At 34.7% G+C, this 19,741-nt stretch overlaps 1 protein-coding gene and 1 long non-coding RNA gene across 3 annotated transcripts in view; both read left to right on the plus strand.

Moving 5' to 3' along the window:
- NEGR1 (neuronal growth regulator 1) overlaps positions 1–19,741 on the plus strand; it is a 930,734-nt gene that overhangs the window by 53,954 nt on the left and 857,039 nt on the right. The window lies entirely within an intron of this gene.
- On the plus strand, positions 4,894–10,597 carry LOC116564100. Its single transcript, XR_004274721.1, has 2 exons — positions 4,894–8,273; positions 10,418–10,597. It is a non-coding gene; the product is annotated as an uncharacterized LOC116564100 (long non-coding RNA).

Raw genomic sequence — 19,741 nt, forward strand, 5'->3', positions numbered from 1 at the left:
TAGATCCCATTTATACTAATCAGCACAACTTTTTAAAAAGTTAGATAATAGTTAAAAATAATTTTTATAATTATATTATTACACCAAAGAGAATTTTTCTATCAAACCTTCTTTTTAAGAAAGGAGACTGTACTAATTTAAATGGATTAAAATATAGCATATACTTGATGAATTTAGAATTTGCAAGGAATATAGGTAACTCCAATCTAAAGGGGCAGAATTTAACTTTTGGCATGAACTTTTGACTGCTTGCTTTGCTAGAATTACATTGGCAGATGATTCATGTGATATTTCCAGCAGTAAAATCTGCAAAGTATCTTACCCAGTGTGGTTGCTTAAACAGTTAAATCTATGCAATCAGAGAACTCCCACTGAACCAGTGATTATCTGTATGATATATTCTAATGTACTGAGCAACTGTGTAAAGATCATGTGGATTGATTGTTCATTTTACTAACTTCTTAAAGGGATTGAGTGGAAAAATTATGCAGTGCACTCTTCATTGTACTAAATCTGCTTTTTGATAAAAGCGGAATGTGGAATTTAGAAAGTAATTTTCATTACTTGTTGGAACAGATTTTCTTATTTGGAGAGAACATCTTTGAAATCAGAGGGTGAATCTAATTCTCTAAAATAGTTTAATTTTTCAGACTTATGGAAATATATTGGAAACTTTGTTGATTAGATCTCTTTATAAATCAACTTAAAAAGAAACCAGAATAGAAAGATATGTTGATTACCATAAGCATGACACTCAAGGACTTAACAATTATTTTAAATATGTTTTCCAGATTATAATTGTACTTTGTCCAGACTTGAACACTGCTTTTGCAATAAAAATTTAAAACTTAATGTATAAATATTTAAATTAGATTATTTACTTCAGAAAATTTTAAAATTTCATTATGTAATTATTTTCTATTTAAAAGGTTAAAAATAATAGAACCTGCTATTCTTACCTAAAATATCATTTACAATTAAAATATTTATGTTCTTATAAGTATTAAAATATTATAATATAATACTATAATATGTACCTATCTGTGTGTAATTATATTACTGTAAAACAAAAATATCAATTAGACATAATATATGGATTCCAGGATCAACCTAATCATTATAGCATAATATGATATTACTATTTGTGTCAAGACTCCATAGACTTATCTACAAATAGAGTTGGGAAAATAATTTTAGTGATGGTTTCCAATAATCTATAATTGATGATTTAGTAACCTACAGATATGGAAATGCCAGCACCAACACTTGTTCAATTTGGAATTTAATTTTACTGAATCCCTGCATTCTGACTTGTGAGAGAGACATGAAACAGGGTGGATTAAAGCTGAATACTACTCAGACACTTCTTTGATATTTTAAAAAATTCTGCTAATGGAGACTTATTAGTAACATAGTGGTAACAGTATTCTCAGGAAAATGAATTTTTGTCGTAATTCTCTTAGTCTATTTTCTATTGCTCTAATTCTGACCTTCCCCCTTAAGAAGCTAAATTGTAAGAGACAAATTTTTGTATTAAAATGCCACAGGATTAGATTATTTAACTTTCATTTTCCTCAAAAAATACAGCTGAATGAAAACATGAGAACATTACCATTCAAAGATCCCTGGTCATCTTTTAGTTTATAGATGTATTCAAACTTCCTTTTGATGTCTCAGAGAGCTCTAGGCCACTTAGTATGTCTTACATCATAATAGCAGCTACCATTCCTTGTACCACAATCTGTACTGATTAGGGTTCTCCATAGAAACAGAACCAATAGGAGATATATATGAAGAGATTTATTATAAGGAAATTGGCTCATTCAGTTATCAGGCTTGAGAATTCCCCAAACCTGCCTTCTGTTAGCTAGAAACAGAAAAGCCAGTGGTGTGATTGCTGTCTGAGCCTGAAGGTTTGAGAACCAGGGAGACAATGTTGTTAATCTCAGTCCAAGGACAGAAAAAGTGTGATGATCCAGCTCAAGCAGGTAAGCAGGAAGCAAAAGGGACACATTTCTCCTTCCACCAACTTTTGTTCTCTTAAGGCCCTCAGATGAGAGGATGCCCACCCATGTTGTGAATGCAGTCTGTTTTACTGAGTCCACCAATTCAAATGCATATCTTATCCAGAAACACTCTCACAAACACACCCAGAAATAATGCTTAATTTGGGCACCCTGTGGCAAAGTCAAGTTGACACAGAAGATTCACCATTACATGGAAGGTCAGTGGGAGCTTTCCTAACTAGCCTGTATTTGAAGATCTCTGTATGTGCAAGGCATCTTCCTAAGGGCATTGCATGTATTAACTCATTAATGCCAATAACATTATTAGTCAGGTGCTGTTATTGCTTTTATTATGATGAGGAATCTGAGCAGAGAAGGTAAGTAACTTGCCTAGGGACACACAATAATAGAAGAAAGCAGTGTTCTAATTCAGGCAGTCTGGTGCCAGTGTTTAGAATATTACTTATTTGAGCTCTGGGTAACACTAGCTGAAATTCCAGAACTGCATTTTGTGAAATACAAAGCTTTCTCCAATACTTTGTGAATTACCAATAGTTCTCTTTTTTTTTTATGGTCATCTTGACTCCTTTGCAAACATGCCATCATTTATGATATACCACATCAAACCAGTGTCTCTTACTTGGTTTTTACAAGAGAAAAAAACCGTGTTTTATAAAAAAAAAGTTTCTATATATGGTAAAGGAAGAGTCTAAGCTTAGTAAAAGCCAAGCACTTCAAAGGAAATATAAACATTCCCATTCTCAGATTTATTTTAACTCCCTTACTCCTGATAATATGCAGCCCTGATCCTCCTCACAGTCTGCCGTTTTATAATATCATTCTGATTTTCTCAGTTTTTTCCTCTTTGAGGCAAAATGGTTCTTCTCTTGGTCTCTTGCAGAGCAGTTTCTTGGCAACCTCTTTCCTCAGTCCATTTACCCCTGAAGTATTTTCCTAGGTAGCACTTCTCACCCTAGAGGACTCTAGGAATAGCAGCCAGGGTGTTACAATTTTAAACTCCTTTCCCTACCGCTTATTTGATGCGTATTATTTATAAGGCATTATGTTTCATAACATTACTTTTAGTTCTCATTACTTTCCCATGAGTTAGGCTTTTATCATTACCATTTTAGAGAAGAAGAAACTAAGTTCTGAGAAAATTAACTGTTTTTTTTCTGTGGATTCAAAGACATTAAGTGCAAGAGAGCACATCCCAGCTCTGATTCCAAAGTCCACATTTTTCCAGTGGTACTTTCTCATTTAGATAATGGATATTCTTAAATTCATTATTTAAACATAGTATTTGACGATTAAATACTTTGCATGAATATAGGTTCCATTTTCTTCTGAAAGAGATCAGCTTGGTAGCTATGCTGTGAAAATAATCATTTTTTCTACTCTAATATGATAATAACTCAACTATCACATTTCTTAGTATCAATTTTAAAGTTACAGAATACAAGTATGATGGAAAGAAGAACGTTTTGTTTTGTTTCCTATTAAACTCAGAAAAATAAAAATACATATAAAATTTGTTTTCTGAATCACTTTTCTGAGTTTCAAAACATGGATATGAATACCATTTTTATCAACAAATAATATTTGAGGAACATACTGGGAATATACTGACAAATATTTATTTTTGATAGCTATAAGTAATGGTTATCAAAGGCAGAATAAAACTTTTAATGTAACTTGCAAATTTTTGAATGTACATATTTATACATGATGTCAAATATAAGTTCTCCTTAGACAGAAATAGAAGGCTATAATATTTGCCATTGAGAAGATAATTATTTTCTAGATATTTAATAATGTATATGATGGGTGACACTGATAATTCAGAAAACAGGTATATGCCCTTTATGAAGGACTGGTTTGAAAACAAAGATGGCACACATAGGTCATTTGTAAAATGTAGCTTTTGAGTAAGATTTCTAATTGATCTCATACTTGTATAGGCATTGATTATTGATATTCTTATATTTGAAAAGAACTGTGTTTTTAAAGTAACATTTTATAATATGATTATGACTTCCCTTTTCTATCAATAAATTTCTCCTTGAATAATAAGAATTTCAGACCGTGTAATTGTATTTTAGTAATATAGATAATACATGTTTCCAAAAAGTTTAGATCTTGATTAAACCAGTAGATATTTTGAAGATTTGTTATTCTTTCACTTCCACTAAAACAGCATATATGGCTATTTAGATTACAGTGCATCTAAACCATAAATTTATTTTTTTCTGAACTTCATCTCCTAAGGCCTTTTAGTCTACTTTTTCCTTTTAAGTTACTCCCTCATAATATATATTTACAAAGTAATATACCCCATTAGTCTTCAAAAACATGTTATCTTTAAAAATAATAAAAAATAAATTCATTTTCATCAAAAGTGATAGATCTGTACCAAATGTAATTGTGATTCTTGTGAATAATAGTTGTCTTGCCCAAAGTAGTTTAATTTGATTTCTCTATCTTTCATGCAGCTAATTTAGAAATGATCAGTTCTAAAAATAAAAAAAAAATTCTTGTCAGGATAGACTATCTGTTAAAATTTAGTTCAAGTCTCAGCAAAAAAAAAGTACTAAATACCCATTAGTGATGTTGAATATATGCCTAATAGACATATTTGTGAATGGGAACTATTTAGAATAGATTAGTTACTTAAATATATATTTTTCTTAGTTTTAGCACCATATCAACTGCACAATTTATGAATTCTAGAGGAATATTTGTAAATAATTATTCATAAAGTGAGTACTTCATAAAATCTTTATTCATCTTAAATACATCAAAAACAATTTTATGTAAAATATAAATATTAAGATATTTTAAGATGTATTACTAATGCAAAACTCATATTTAAAGAAAATAAAATAGTTTGTTTCATATTTTAGTTTTTGACAATAACCTAAGTTTATTATAAAAGATATACCATGACCTTACCTTATTTTATTCAAATCTGATGAGAAATGAAGGATATTAATATGTGGGTAATAATTTACAGATACTCAAATCAGAAAGAACTGGATTCAAATAAAATTGTCATTTTTTACTCATTAGGATAAGTTACCTCTCTGATTCTTCGAACTATATGATATAGATTCCAGTCTGAAGGAGAGAATGTGTTGGAAAAAAACACAGGCATTCACTGATTCTATGCATGTCTGTTAAATTCCTGAGGTCTAATGGAGATGCAAAGAGCAAAAGACTCAGCTTTGCAATCCGTTCTCCCTTGATGTTCAGATGTCTTCATTCACTTCCTTATTCCAGACTGTTAGGAAAGTCCAAAATAAATTGAAATACGTAGTTTATAAAGCCCTTGAAATAACTATAACCTATAACATAATTCTTGGTTAATAATTATAAGAATTATGCATATCTTTGCATAATGGAGTTTGCTTAACTAATCTTGTAAATACTAGCTTAAACCTAGAAATAAACTGTCTACAGATCAAACAAAAAATTTCAAGTATATTTTGAATAAACTAATGTTTCTCTTTTTCTCTTCAAAATTAGAGATAGTATTGTTTTGTGAATGAAGTCAGTTAAAAAAAAGAAAAGCTACTTTTAAAAATCCAGACTCTTCAATATGCTACCTGACTAACCTTGGGAAAGTTGCAAGCTATTTATTTAAGCTTGGCCATGTGCTTGGACATGGAAGCATACCATGAATAATAATAGTACCTACCTCATAGAGAAGCTATGAGAATTGCATAAAATATTGCATGTAAAGAGCAAATAATTCAGTGTATTTGCATTTCTGTATCCTGTGCATGGAACTCTTTTCCCACAAATAAGCAAGGCCCTTCATCAGAAAGAATTTTCCTAATCCCATTTTAAATAGCATCCTTCACTTTCTCACCTCCCCTCATCACATCTCAAATAACATGGCCATGCATTAGGAAAAAAAAAAAAAAGTTCAAAGAATCTGACAGCTTGCCTAAACAGTTTTCTTACAGGGTCATTCCTACTGACACAGTTCTCAAGATAAATTTTAATAAAGAGGAATCTCCTTTTTAGAACTGAGAAAATGTTGAATGTCATATATCAACAAAAGCCTGATTTCTTGGGGGACAGACACTTTGTATACTTCAGCATACAATAGTTTTCTAATCTTCAAAAATATTTTTAATTAAAGCAATTGTCACACAACTGTGATGTTGTCACTTATCAGCATAATGAATTTAAACTGAAGGCCACTCTTACTGTGAGGAAGAGTTGATTAGCTGGAGGGACTGTATTGGTAATAATTAGAAAAGTGCAGTGGTGCAAATCAATATCTTGGTGCTGAGACTTTCCTTGGGGAATCTAAACCATAACAAAGCTGTCAAGCTGCTGGGAGATGGGGATGTTGCTGATTTGTGTTGCTAATTTATTCTCTGATATTTTTAATTTAAACACTTTATACATTAATAAACAAAGATATTTGACTTAATAGTATTTAAGGATTACTTGATAACCTAATTGTGACCTTTTTTGGGAGGAAAGGAGGAAACATTACCAGAATTATTATAATTTATTTTGGTCAATGTTTAGCAAATAGCAGTCACTTGCTATTTAGTGTTATAATTTTTATATTAGTAATTTTATTTCAAATGTTTGCATTTATAAGGAGAGACAATATAAAATAGACAGGACAGTCTCTTGACTACTGAATTATAGTCATGGCCACTTAAACAGCATGCGTCAAGAATGCTTAATGTAAAGGAGAACTATCTCACTTATCATAGATTTTTAGGTTATCAAGGATAATAACTTCTTGGAAGAGTTCATTTATGGTAGCATTTTCAAAAGTCTTTTTCCTGTATTATATTCTAAGTTTTTCTGCAAATCAGACACAGAATTTTGTGCAAAAGCACAATTTTTGGAGCTCAGTTTGCTGATATTAAGAGATTGGAATTTGGTTACAGTTATTTATTGCTGCCTACCAAATTACTTCAAACTTTGTGGCGTTATGCAAAAATGCTCATGAAATCTGTAGATCATGAATTTGGAACTGGTAAAACAGGATGACTTGTCTTTTGCTTTATGATTTCTGGGAGGGTATCAGAGGGTAATGTAAATGATGGTTAGGGGCTAGAATAATTTGCTCACTGCCTAGTAGAGTAGCTACTATTTATCTTTAAATATGCATTAATTAAAATGAAATGCAAATAATAATTTAATTATATAGTTATATTAGCCATATTTTAAATGTTTAAGAGGCACAATGTAGTGGCTCCCCAAGTAGACATTTCAGATATACAGAACATTTCCATCATCACAGGAAGTTCTTTAAACTGTACTAATCTAGAGACATCGTGACTCACATGTCTAACACCTGGGCTGGGAATGACTCAGGTTTGGAACAAGTGGGATTGTTGATGTACGTATGCAACATTTCCGTTAGGAGTTCTTAGGGCATGGAAGCTGAATTCTAGGAGAAAGATTTTCAACAGCATGCATTCCAAGAGAACCAGGCAGAAACTGTTGGCCTTTTATGCTTCAGCTTCCGAAGTCACATAGGGTTATCTCAACATACATTATTGGACACATGATGAGCCTATCCACCCAGATTTCAGACGTGAGGATAGAGAACCTATAGAAGTTTGCTGAGTTTCCTTAAAACAATTATTTTACATTGTTAGGAAGTTCATACATCCACATTTCTTTATGATTGATTACTGGTTACTGATGCTTTATTTCTTTGGTGATTTCATGTTTTCCTGATTGTCCTTAATCCTTGTGGCCAGCTATTGGTGTCTGTCCATCTGAAGAAGTGGAGACTTACTCCAGTCTTTGCAGACTGGCTTGTTTGGGAAAGCCCTTCACCAGTCAGCTCCCACAGAGATTTTAAACAGGCTGGCTATTGTGGTCCAGGAGTGGGCTTGCAGCTAGAGTCCTCATGCAAGCTGGCCTTTTGTCTGTGCCCACTGGGGTAGACCTTTTTTTTTTAGGTTTGCTGCAGTAGGCTTGAAGCCTGGGTTTGCAAGTATGAGCCTGCAGCCTGTATCCACAGGGGCTGGCCTGAGCCTGTTTCCATAGGAGCTGCGATGATGCTCAGGTAGGCTTTTGATCTGCAAAGGTCACCCAGGTGTTGGAATGGACCTTGTGTCTGTGTCTACAGGGGCCAGCCTGTCGGTTGGGTTGACAGGTGCTGTTCTGATAACTACCAGCCCAGTGTCAGGGTCAATCTGGAGGCTGGGGCCACTGGGGCCATCCTTGCTCTTTGGTAGGCCTAGGGACTGAGTCTTGGAGGTGGGCCCAGAACCTACATCTGTGGGTCTTGGCTTTATGTTGGAGCAGCCTGAAGCTTGAGGGTGGTTAGGCCCCATTAGACCCTATCTCTAAGTGGGAGAAATATCAAAGATCCTAGGGCTATGATTTTAAAATACCACAGACCAAATCCTGTATCATAATTGGTGCTTTAGAGAACTAAATATTTATAGACATGAAGGAAAAGGGCTGAGTGATCAAATAAAGAAGACTTGGTTTAAAAAAAAATTAATAGGACTTCAGGACTTTTTAAGGATTTTAGTAAACTAATGTTCAAGCCTACTTTCTGAGGTGGTGTTGTATGCCATGTTTACTATAGGGAACCAGTCTCACATCACACCTGTGGATACCTTGAACTTGGTGTCGACAAAGGAATGAGAAAAAGACAGATTAAGAGAGAAAGTGGGACCAGGGGGCTATCACTTATTACTGGAGGAGACAGTGAAGGCCCCGAGCTCTGATCTGTCACACTATTGGTTACAATCACTTTGATCTATAGGGTAGGGGTGGAGTGATGGTGGGGAGAGGGAGATGTGATGGTGGAGTGAATCAGTGAGCCAGAAGTATAAATCAGTGAGCCAGACTGGTGTGTTATTCTAAACATTGATAACAGTGGCAGTTTGGGAGTTTCACAAAACAAGAACAAGTGGTTATCTTTAGCTTATTATCCACGTGCAGTTGGTGGAACTCGGACCTTACAAGGAGCCTACAAGTTTGGCTACATCATAGTGCTATGCAGGGGTTTTACGTCCTTGAGCACAATGTTTATGGTAACAGCCTAGGTCACCCTGCACCAGAACATGAGGTATGGAGAAGTTTGCCTCTCCAGAGGTCTTCTGCAGTTTGCTGTGGTTTGGTGTTCCCAGTTTATATGTTACTCATAACCAATTTATGTAGGCACTCTGTAAGTCCTTTCTCCTTTGCTGCTTCTCCCAACATTTGCCAACTGTATTTTGTCATAGTACATTTTGTTAAATTATCACTCTTTATATCTGGTAATATTGAAGTTCCACAAAAAAATTAGGAAATGATGGATGGAGTTTCTATTAATTTCTAAAATCCTGTGATTCTGTTATTACTCATGCTTCCTGAAGAAGCCTATTTAATACATAAACTTTTATATTATTTGAATTAACAATAATTGACAATTATCTGAGATTTAGATAAATACAATAATTTATTCTACATGTTTGAACAGCATCCCCCCCAGTATTCATGTCCACCTAAAACTCATAAATGGGACCTCATTTGGAAATAGGAATTTTCCAGTAATCAAGTTATGAGAAGGTCGTCCTGGATTAAAGTGTACAGTAATATCTATGATTAGAATCCTTAAAAGAGAAACTTGGACATTGGAATATAGAAGATACATAGAAGAAAGAAAGCCATATGATGCTAGAGAAAGAATTTGGCATTTTATAACTGTAAGCCAAGGAGTGCCAACTATAGGAAGATATGAGAAAGGCATAGAACAGATTATATCTTGGTGCCTTAAGAAAGAACCAATCATGCTAAAATCTTTGTTTCACATTTCTAACTTCTAGACGTCTGAAAGTTTAAATTTGTCATTGTTTTAAGCCACTTAGATTGTGGTAATTTATATATCAGCTCTAGCAAACAAATGCATTGTTCTTTATTATTTTTAAAAACTTTAGGTAGAAATAACTTTTTATCAAAATCTAAAAGATAATGATAAGAAAAATTCTTTTTACAATGAAGTTCTATAACAAATTAAGGTTATTATTTAGTTTTAATATGTTCTTTCAGTGTTCAGAGTATTCTTTCACAGTTTAAATAATAGTTCATTTCCAAACTAGCTGCTACAAAGTCAAAATAATTGGCCCATTTAATTTATTATTCAATAACATTTATATTCTGAATATCTCCATTCTGTTTCAGGAATGTTGAAGAATTTGTAAAGTATATGGAAATTCAATTATTAAATACCATATCAAAAATTTTATATTTAATTCAGGCCAACTCATATTAATAATATGTGTAGAATTTTCCCATTTTTTCTTTGATATAGTACCACAAATATTAGAAAAGCAGTGTTATAAGTAGTCTACTGATTTTGGTCAATTAATGGAGAAAAATACATATACTTTGTATCAGAAAGGAAGAGCGAACAGAAGAGGAGAGGAGAGGGAGGTGAGGGGAGGGCAGTTGAGGGGAGGAGAGGGCACGGGAAGAGCAGGAAGGGGACAATTCATATGCTCCGCGATAAATGCTGAGATTCTGATTCTTCGATAAAACTTAGTTTTACATTTCTGCCTTTGGATTTTGAGAGATAGCCCTGTGTTTTTGACAAAAAAAAAAAAAAAAAATGGAAGAAAGAGAAATTCTACTTAATTAAACTGGGTAGAGTAGTGAATTTTTTCATCTTAAAAATTATTTTTGACAAAATTATAATATTCATTTTTTCTGAGTTAATTGATAATTGTAACTATAGAGAGTTGTTACATATTTTAAAGTAATGTGAGTTTATTAGTAAAATCAGTAGACAGTTAAAATGACTATCAATATTAACATGGGAAATAGTTTCCAAGATAAAGCTATGTGTACAGCAGGGATTCAGTAAGCATATATTCAGTGATATTTTGGACAACAGGTAGCTCTTACTAAAGAAATCATGAAAGTAGTTTATCTGTAGAGCAGGAGACTGTGGATAAAACAATTAACGTCATTTCTATTTGTACAACCAAAATAAATAACCTGTTACAGTTTGTATACATAATAGATGAAATCTTCACTATGTGAAAAGTGATTGTTAGCTGGTTTGTAAACTTTAAAATTCAAGATAGTTATGTCCATGCACTATTTTCATCATTAACCTATTTATAACAACAGTTAAATTTGGAGTTGATAATATTGTGGCTATGTGTAAGATCATTTTAATTTAATTATAAATCTATCTATTTCTTACACATGTATGATGTTCGGAGGTAATAGTGCCGGGTAATAACTCAAATCATGTATTAGTTATAGACAGACAACTTTCCAAAAAGTTTAATAAATTTAAGTATATATCATAACCTAGTGTTCCCCACCCCCATGGCAGCCATGGATATAAGCCAGAATGGAATTGCTTAAATTAATTTCAAATTAAAAATTAAGTTCTTTTGAAATGCCAAGCTTGCCTTGGAAGTATAAATACCCATTATATATACCATTATTGTTACATAAAAGTAATTACATAAAAATTTCAAAACATTGCATAATGTGACTCTTTTAATGAATATCAATTTTAATTAATACTCTGAGAACATACAAAATGATATAACCTTTACCATTGCTGTTTAATATTTATGGCAACAAGTCCAAGCTACACATATTTTTTTTGCTTGGAGAAGAAGAGTTTTTGGTAATGATTTTATGGCCAGCAATGCTTGTTATGCATCCATCAACAAAAAATTGTTGACCACCTCCTGCCAAAGACAAATCTAAATATCACCATCAAGGTCATCATGGTGTGATAAAACAAACCTATACTCAGGCAACTTCAGTCCAGTATGATGGGTGGTGTATTAGAAAAATATCTGGGCGTTTTGTGAGTAATAGGAAGGACACCTAATTGTATGAAGAAGAGGAAGCTTCATGGAATAGAGATGGCCCTGTTCAGTCCTGATGCTTGTTCTTCTTTGCATTTGTGAACTCACTGGTCATTGCAACTGGATTTCCTCTCTTGGCAAAAAGCAACATTTTATTTTTGTGGTAGTTATGGGGATGTTTTTTGGGGCTTTACATATACATTTCAAGACTGCAACAAAGAGGGCTCTCTTTATATTTTAAATTCTTTTAACTGTCACATCCTCCCTTTATCTTATTCAATACTAAGCTTCATCTTTCACGCCTTTCTAATTTTTTTTTAAATTCTCTTAATACTTGAAGAGTCACAGGAGAATCAGTAGTCTACTGTGTGTTGTGATGAATCTGGCATCTTCATCTCTGTTATAGTGTCTCACAGGAAAAAAATTAACTCCTTATAGCTCAGGAAATATATATTGATTAATCCTATTTTAATTTATATATTAATTTTTACTTAGTACATATATTTTGAACATTTAAGAAAGATACATCATTTTTACTTAGCATAAAATAGTATGGTACAGAAAACATTTGAGGGTCAAAATGTACCATAAACATAATAGTGAGTTGTTCATAAAATAATTTTATCGAGCTTATTGTTATATTTTGAGGATCTTTTTTTCTTACTTGACTTCAATAAAAAGTAGTTAGGTCATAACTTATAAGTAAAGGTTTTATAAAATCCTCATTGGAAATATATATATATATATCCATATATATATATATATATATATACACACACGCACACACACATATATACACACACACACACAAATATATATATATATTTGTCTTTGGCAGTAGGTGGTCAACAATTTTTTGTTGATGGATACATAACAAGCATTGCTGGCCATAAAATATACACACACACACACACACACACACATATATATACACACATATATATGTGTATATATATGTATATATATATATATAATATGTATATATACATATATATACACACATATATATACACATATATATATTTTATTGCACTTTAGATTCTGGAGTACATGTGCAGAACATGCAGGATTGTTGCATAGGTATGTACATGCCAATGTGGTTTGCTGCCTCCGTCCCCGTCACCTGTATCTGGCATTTCTCCCCATGTTATCCCTCCCCAACCTCCCTAACCCTGCTGTACCTTCCCTATTCCCCCCCAACAGACCTCAGTGTGCCCCCCACCTTGTCCATGTGTTCTCATTATTCAACACCTACCTATGAGTGAGAACATGCAGTGTTCGATTTTCTGTTCTTGTGTCAGTTTGCTGAGAATGATGGTTTCCAGATTCATCCATGTCCCTACAAAGGACACAAACTCATCATTTTTTATGGCTGCATAGTATTCCATGCTGATATGTGCCACATTTTCCTTCTCCAGTTTATCATCGATGGGCATTTGGGTTGGTTCCAGGTCTTTGCTATTGTACACAGTGCCACAATGAACATATGTGTGCATGTGTCTTTATAATAGAACTATTGAAAATCGTTTGGATGAATACCCAGTAATGGGATTGCTGGGTCAAATGGAATTTCTATTTCTAGGTCCTTGAGGAATTGCCACACTGTCTTCAACAATGATTGAAATAATTTACACTCCCACCAACAGTGTAAAAGTGTTCCTATTGCTCCACATTCTCTATAGCATCTGTTGTCTCTAGATTTTTTAATGATCACCATTCTAACTGGCATAAGATGATATCTCAGTGTGATTTTGATTTGCATTTCTCTAATAACCAGTGATGATGAGCATTTTTTCATATGTTTGTTGGCCTCATAAATGTCTTCCTTTGAAAAATGTCTGTTCATGTCGTCTGCCCACTTTTCGGTGGGTTGGTTTGTTTTTCTCTTGTAAATCTGTTTTAGTTCTTTGTAGATTCTGTATATTAGCGCTATGTCAGACAGGTAGATTGCAAAAATCTTTTCCCATTCTGTTGTTTGCTGGTTCACTCTAACAATTGTTTCTTTTGCTGTACAGAAGCTCTGGAGTTTAAGGAGATCCCATTTGCCTGTTTTGGCTTTTGTTGCCAATGCTTTTGGTGTTTTAGTTATGAAGTCCTTGCCTATGCCTATGTCCTGAATGGTTTTGCCTAGGTTTTCTTCTAGGGTTTTTATGGTGTTAGGTTTTATGTTTAAGTCTTTAATCCATCTGGATTTAATTTTAGTGTAAGGTGTCAGGAAGGGGTCCAGTTGCAGCTTTCTGCATATGGCTAGCCAGTTTTCCCAACACCATTTATTAAAAATGGAATCCTTTCCCCATTGCTTGTTTTTGTGAGTTTTATCAAAGATCAGATGGTTGTAGATGTGTAGCATTGCCCCTGAGGCTTCTGTTCTATTCCATTGCTCTATTTCTCTGTTTTGGTACCAGTACCATGCTGTTTTGATTACTGTAGCCTTGTAGCATAGTTTGAAGTCCGGTAGTGTGATGCCTCTAGCTTTGTTCTTTTTGCTAAGAATTGTCTTGGCTATGTGGGCTCTCTTGGTTCCATATGAAGCTTAAGGTGGTTTTTTCCAATTCTGTGAAGAGAGTTGTAGATAGCTTGATGGGGACATGATTGAATCTATAAATTGCATTGGGCAATATGGCCATTTTCACAATGTTGCTTCTTCCTAACCATGAGCATGTAATGTTTTTCCATCTGCTTTTGCCTTTTCTTATTTCACTGAACAGTGATTTGTAGTTCTCCTTGAAGAGGTCCCTTACATCCTTAGTTAGTTACATTCCTAGATATTTTATTCTCTTTGTAACAATTGTGAATGGCAGTTCATCCTTAATTTGGCTTTCTTTAAGTCTGTTATTGGCGTATAGGAATGCTTGTGATTTCTCCAGATTGAGTTTGTATCCTGAGACTGCTGAAGTTGCTTATCGGTTTGAGGAGATTTTGGGCTGAGACAATGGGGTCTTCTTGTAAATATACAATCATGTCTTCTACAAATAGAGACAGTTTGACTTCCTCCTTTCCTGATTGAATATGCTTTATTTCTTTTTCTTGCCTGATTGCTCTGGCTAGAACTTCCAATAGTTTATTGAATAGGACTGATGAGAGAGGGCATCCTTGTCTACTGCCTGATTTCAAAGGGAATGCTTCCAGCTTTTGCCTGTTCAGTATGATATTGGCTGTGGGTTTGTCATAAATACTTTATTACTTTATGATACATTCCATCAATACCTAGTTTATTGAGAGTTTTTTTAGCATAAAGCACTGTTGAATTTTGCCAAACGCCTTCTCTCCATCTACTGAGACAATCATGTGGTGTTTGTCTTTGGTTCTGTTTATGTGATTGATTACATTTATGGACTTGCGTACAGTAAACTAGCCTTGCATCCCCAGGATGAAGCCTACTTGATTGTGATGAATAATCTTTTTAATGTGCTGTTGTATTGGGTTTGCCAATATTTTATTGAAGATATTTGCATCTATGTTTATCATGGATATTGGCCTGAAGTTTTCTTTTTCAGTTGAGTCTCTGCCTGATTTTGGTATCAGGATGATGTTGATCTCATAAAATGAGTTAGGGAGGATTCCCTCTTTTTGTATTGTTTGGTATAGTTTCAGAAGGAATGGAACCAGCTCCACTTTTTAAGTCTGGTAGAATTCGGCTGTGAACTCATCAGGACCTGGATTTTTTTGGTTGGTAGGCTGTTGATTGCTGCCTCAACTTCAGCCCTTGTTATTGGTCTATTCAAGGTTTCAACACCTTCCTGGTTTAGTCTTGGTAGAGTGCAAGTGTCCAGATATTTAACCATTTCTTCCAGATTTACTGGTTTGTGTGTATAGAGTCATTTATAGTAATCTCTGATGGTAGTATGTATTTCTGTAGAATCAGTGGTGAATCCCCTTTATAATTTTTTATTGCATCTATTTGATTCTTCTCTCTTTTCTTTTTTATTAGTCCGGCTAGTGGTCTATTTTGTTGATCTTTTTAAATAACCAGCTCCTGGATTTATTGATTTTTTGAAGTTTTTTTTGTGTCTCTATCTCCCTCAGTTCTGCTCTCATCTTAGTTATTTCTTGTCTTCTGCTAGCTTTTGAGTTTTCTTGATCTTGCTCCTCTAGCTCTTTCTATTTTGATGATAGGGTGTTGATTTTAGATCTTTCCTTGTTTCTCATGTGGGCATTTATTGCTATAAATTTTCCTCTCGACACTGCTTTAAAGGTGTCCCAGAGATTCTGGTAAGCTGTGTCTTCATTCTGACTGGTTTTGAAGAACATCTTTGTTTCTGCCTTCATTTCATTATTTATCCAGTCAACACTCAGAAGCAAGTTGTTCAGTTTCCTAGCAGTTGTGTGGATTTGAGTGAGTTTCTTAATCCTGAGTTCTAATCTGATTGTGTTGTGGTCTGATAGACTGTTTGTTATGATTTCCATTATTTTGCATTTACTGAGGAGTGATTTGCTTCCAATTATGTGGTCAATTTTGGCGTAAGTGCAATGTGGTGCTGAGAAGAATGTATATTCTGTGGATTTGGGGTGGAGCATTCCGCATATGTCTATTAGGTCCGCTTGGTCCAGCTCTGTGTTCAAGTCATAGATGTCCTTGTTAATTTTCTGTCTTGTTAATCTGTCTAATATTAACAGTGGAGTGTTAAATTCTCCCACTATTATTGTTTGGGAGTCTAAATCTCCTTTTAGGTCATTAAGAACTTGCTTGCTCCTATGTTGGGTGCGTATATATTTAGGATAGTTAGCTCTTCTTGTTATATTGATCCTTTTATCATTATGTAATGCCCTTCTATGTCTCTTTTGATCTTTGTTGGTTTGAAGTCTGTTTTATCAGAGACTAGGATTGCAATCCCTGCTATTTTTTGTTCTCCATTTGCTTGGCAAATCTTCCATTCCTTTATTTTGAGCATATGTGTGTCTTTGTATGTGAGATGGGTTTCCTGAATGCAGCACCCCAATGGGTCTTGACTTATCCAGTTTGCCTGTCTGTGTCTTTTGATTGGGGTGTTTGGCCATTTACATTCAGTGTTAATATTGTTATGTTTGAATTTGATCCTGCCATTTTGTTACTGGCTGGTTTCCTTGCCCGTTAGTTGACTCAGTTTCTTCATTGTATTTTTGGTCTTGACCATTTGATGTGCTTTTGCAGTGGCTGGTACTTGTTCCTTTCCGTGTTTAGTGTTTCTTTCAAGGGCTCTTGTAAGGCAGGCCTGGTGGTGATGAAATCTCTCAGTAATTGCTTGTCCATAAAGGATTTTATTTCTCATTCACTTATGAAGCTTAGTTTGGCTGGGTATGAGATTCTGGGTTGAAAGTTCTTTTCTTTAAGGATGTTGAATATTGGCCCCTTCTCTCTTCTGGCTTGTAGATTTTCTGCGGAAAGATCCACTTGAGTCTGATTGGCTTCCCTCTGTGGGTGACCTGACCTTTCTCTCTGGCTACCTTAGCTTTTTTTCCTTCATTTCAAGCCTGGTGAATCTGACAATTATGTGCCTTGCAGTTGCTCTTCTTGAGGAATATCTTTGTGGAGTTCTCTGTATTTTTTGGATTTGAATGTTGGACTACCTTGCTAGGTTGGGGAAGTTCTCCTGAATAATACCCTGGACTGTGTTTTCCAGCTTGGATTCATTCTCCCCATCATATTCAGGTACACTGATCAAGCATAGATTAGGTCTTTTCACATAAACCCATATTTCTTGGAGGCTTTGTTCATTTATTTTCACTCTTTTTTCTCTTGTTGTGTCTTCTCTTTTTATTTCATTGAGTTGATCTTCAATCTCTGGTATCCCTTCTTCTGCTTTATCAATTAGGCTATTAAAACTTGTGTTTGCTTCACATAGTTCTCGTACTGTGTTTTGCAACTCCATCAGGTCTTTTATGTTTTTCTCTAAGTTGGTTATTCTAGTTAGGACTTCGTCTAACCTTTTTTCAAGGATTTTAGTTTCTTTGCATTGGGTTAGAAGGTGTTCCTTTAGCTCAGAAAAGTTTATTATTCACCTTCTGAAACCTGTTTCTGTCAATTTGTTGTACTCTTTCTCTGCTACATTGTGTTCCGTGTTAATGAGGAGTTGTGATCCCTTGAAGGAGAAGAGGTGTTCTGGTTTTCGATGGTTTCATCTTTTTTGCACTGGTTTTTTTCCCATCTTCATGGATTTTTCTAGCTCTGATCTCAGGAAGCTGCTTGATGATGTCACTTGTCTGTGTAGGTGCTACTGGGTTTCCAGGGACTCTTTCAGGTTGATAGGTAGGCTTCCTGTGTCTTTTTTGTTTACACTGGGAGGTTAGGCCTGCCTCTTCTGCTGACCTGGAGGCTCTGCTGAGTGGTCAAGAACACCATCCCGTTGCTAAGTAGGCTTCCTGTATTTTTTGTTAAAACATGAAGCCTAGTCCCACCTCTTTAATGGGTGAAAGGGTTATGCCTTTCCTCTGTGGAGCTGGCTCATTCAGGATTCAGCTTAGACTGAGGCACTGGCTGTGTAACCGGCTAGTTAGTCCTTCAGTCCTCTGGGGTTTGTGCGAGAGGGTAGGGACTCGCTCTGCCACACTGTCTGTCTCCCCGCTTTCAGCTTCCTCTCTCTCCAGTCATGGGGGAAGAGCCCACCCAGCGGTTCCATCTGGCTTCCTGCTTTCAGCTTCTTTTTTCTCTGGGGGGGGGGGTGGGGGGGAGAGGGCGATAGCTCCATCTGCAGGCTCTCCCAGTTGGCTTATGGGTTTATGCATTTGCTTAGATCTGTGTGACAATCTGGGACACCATCATGGATTATTATTCAACTCTGCACTTGTAATTCCTGGCACTAAACTGACAAAGAGCCTCTGTTCTGTGGATTGCTGAGGCTTTGGGGGAAGCCTGTATCTGGACCGGGGTGCTGGTTGGGGAGCTTCTGACTCACTAGTCAGATGCACTTTCTGGTTGAGGCAGCACCCCTCCCTGCCTCAGTCTGCCCTGTCTGGGCTTTGCTCACAGTATGACCAAACCCATTGAAATGCACCTGGTACCTCAGTTGGAACTAGGAGATCTCTCAATTTCTGTTTCTCTCTCACTGGGTGTTGTGCACCAGAGTTGTGTCTATTCGGCCATCTTGTTTCCCTCCCAAAGTTTTAATGTATAAAGAATTTCTTCAATTAAAATATTATTTATTAAAGCTATAAATTACCTGGCTAAACAGTAACATGCCTAACTATGTATTATCTTGTCTGTTATAATATCATCTTTCTTAGTTGGAGATAGAGAAGAGTAAAATGGACTAAGAGAAAACTTTTCTTATTACATATACTTTGGTAGGTAACACTTAAAATAAGTGTGCGCTTATTTTTGCAAAATTTTCAAATCATAGAGGTTTTAAAACTACTTTACATTATTCCACAAGTCATTTACTTCCACTCTTAGGGCTGTTCGACTGTTTTGCACAAAGACAAATTGCCATTTAAATGTGTGCAAATTGATATTTTTCTACCTCAGTCTCAATATGTTACACAAGATACATGAATCTTTCTTGTGTAACATTAATTTTATAGAATACATGATTATTTCACATTTTGTGGTAACTGTTTATTTACAGTTAAAAATATCTGATACAATTATTACCAAATAATGCCATTTTTCCCATTGCTACGAAGTATTGTTATTTTTACCAAAAGAAATCATATTGGTGTTAACCTTATCTCAAAAAGTCCTTACTTTTTATTAAATTAACTTTATTGCTTAAAAAAAACAACTCAAGATAAAAAGGTTGAGTTGTTTAACATTGACATAATAAAGGCTCTGGGAAGACTACATCTATTTTTGTTGAAAATGTTCAATTTTAAATGTGGAGATTTTTTATTATGCCTTGCGTTTAAAATTTTTATTTTCATAGCTGAAATATCAGAATCTGGTATTCCATCTAACAATTTATTATGTTGTTATAAACCAAGGACTATATTAATGTTTGCCATACA

This window comes from Sapajus apella, unplaced genomic scaffold (assembly GCF_009761245.1).
Source record: "Sapajus apella isolate SASKATOON/1434 unplaced genomic scaffold, GSC_monkey_1.0 scaffold36, whole genome shotgun sequence".
Lineage (NCBI taxonomy): Eukaryota > Metazoa > Chordata > Mammalia > Primates > Cebidae > Sapajus > Sapajus apella.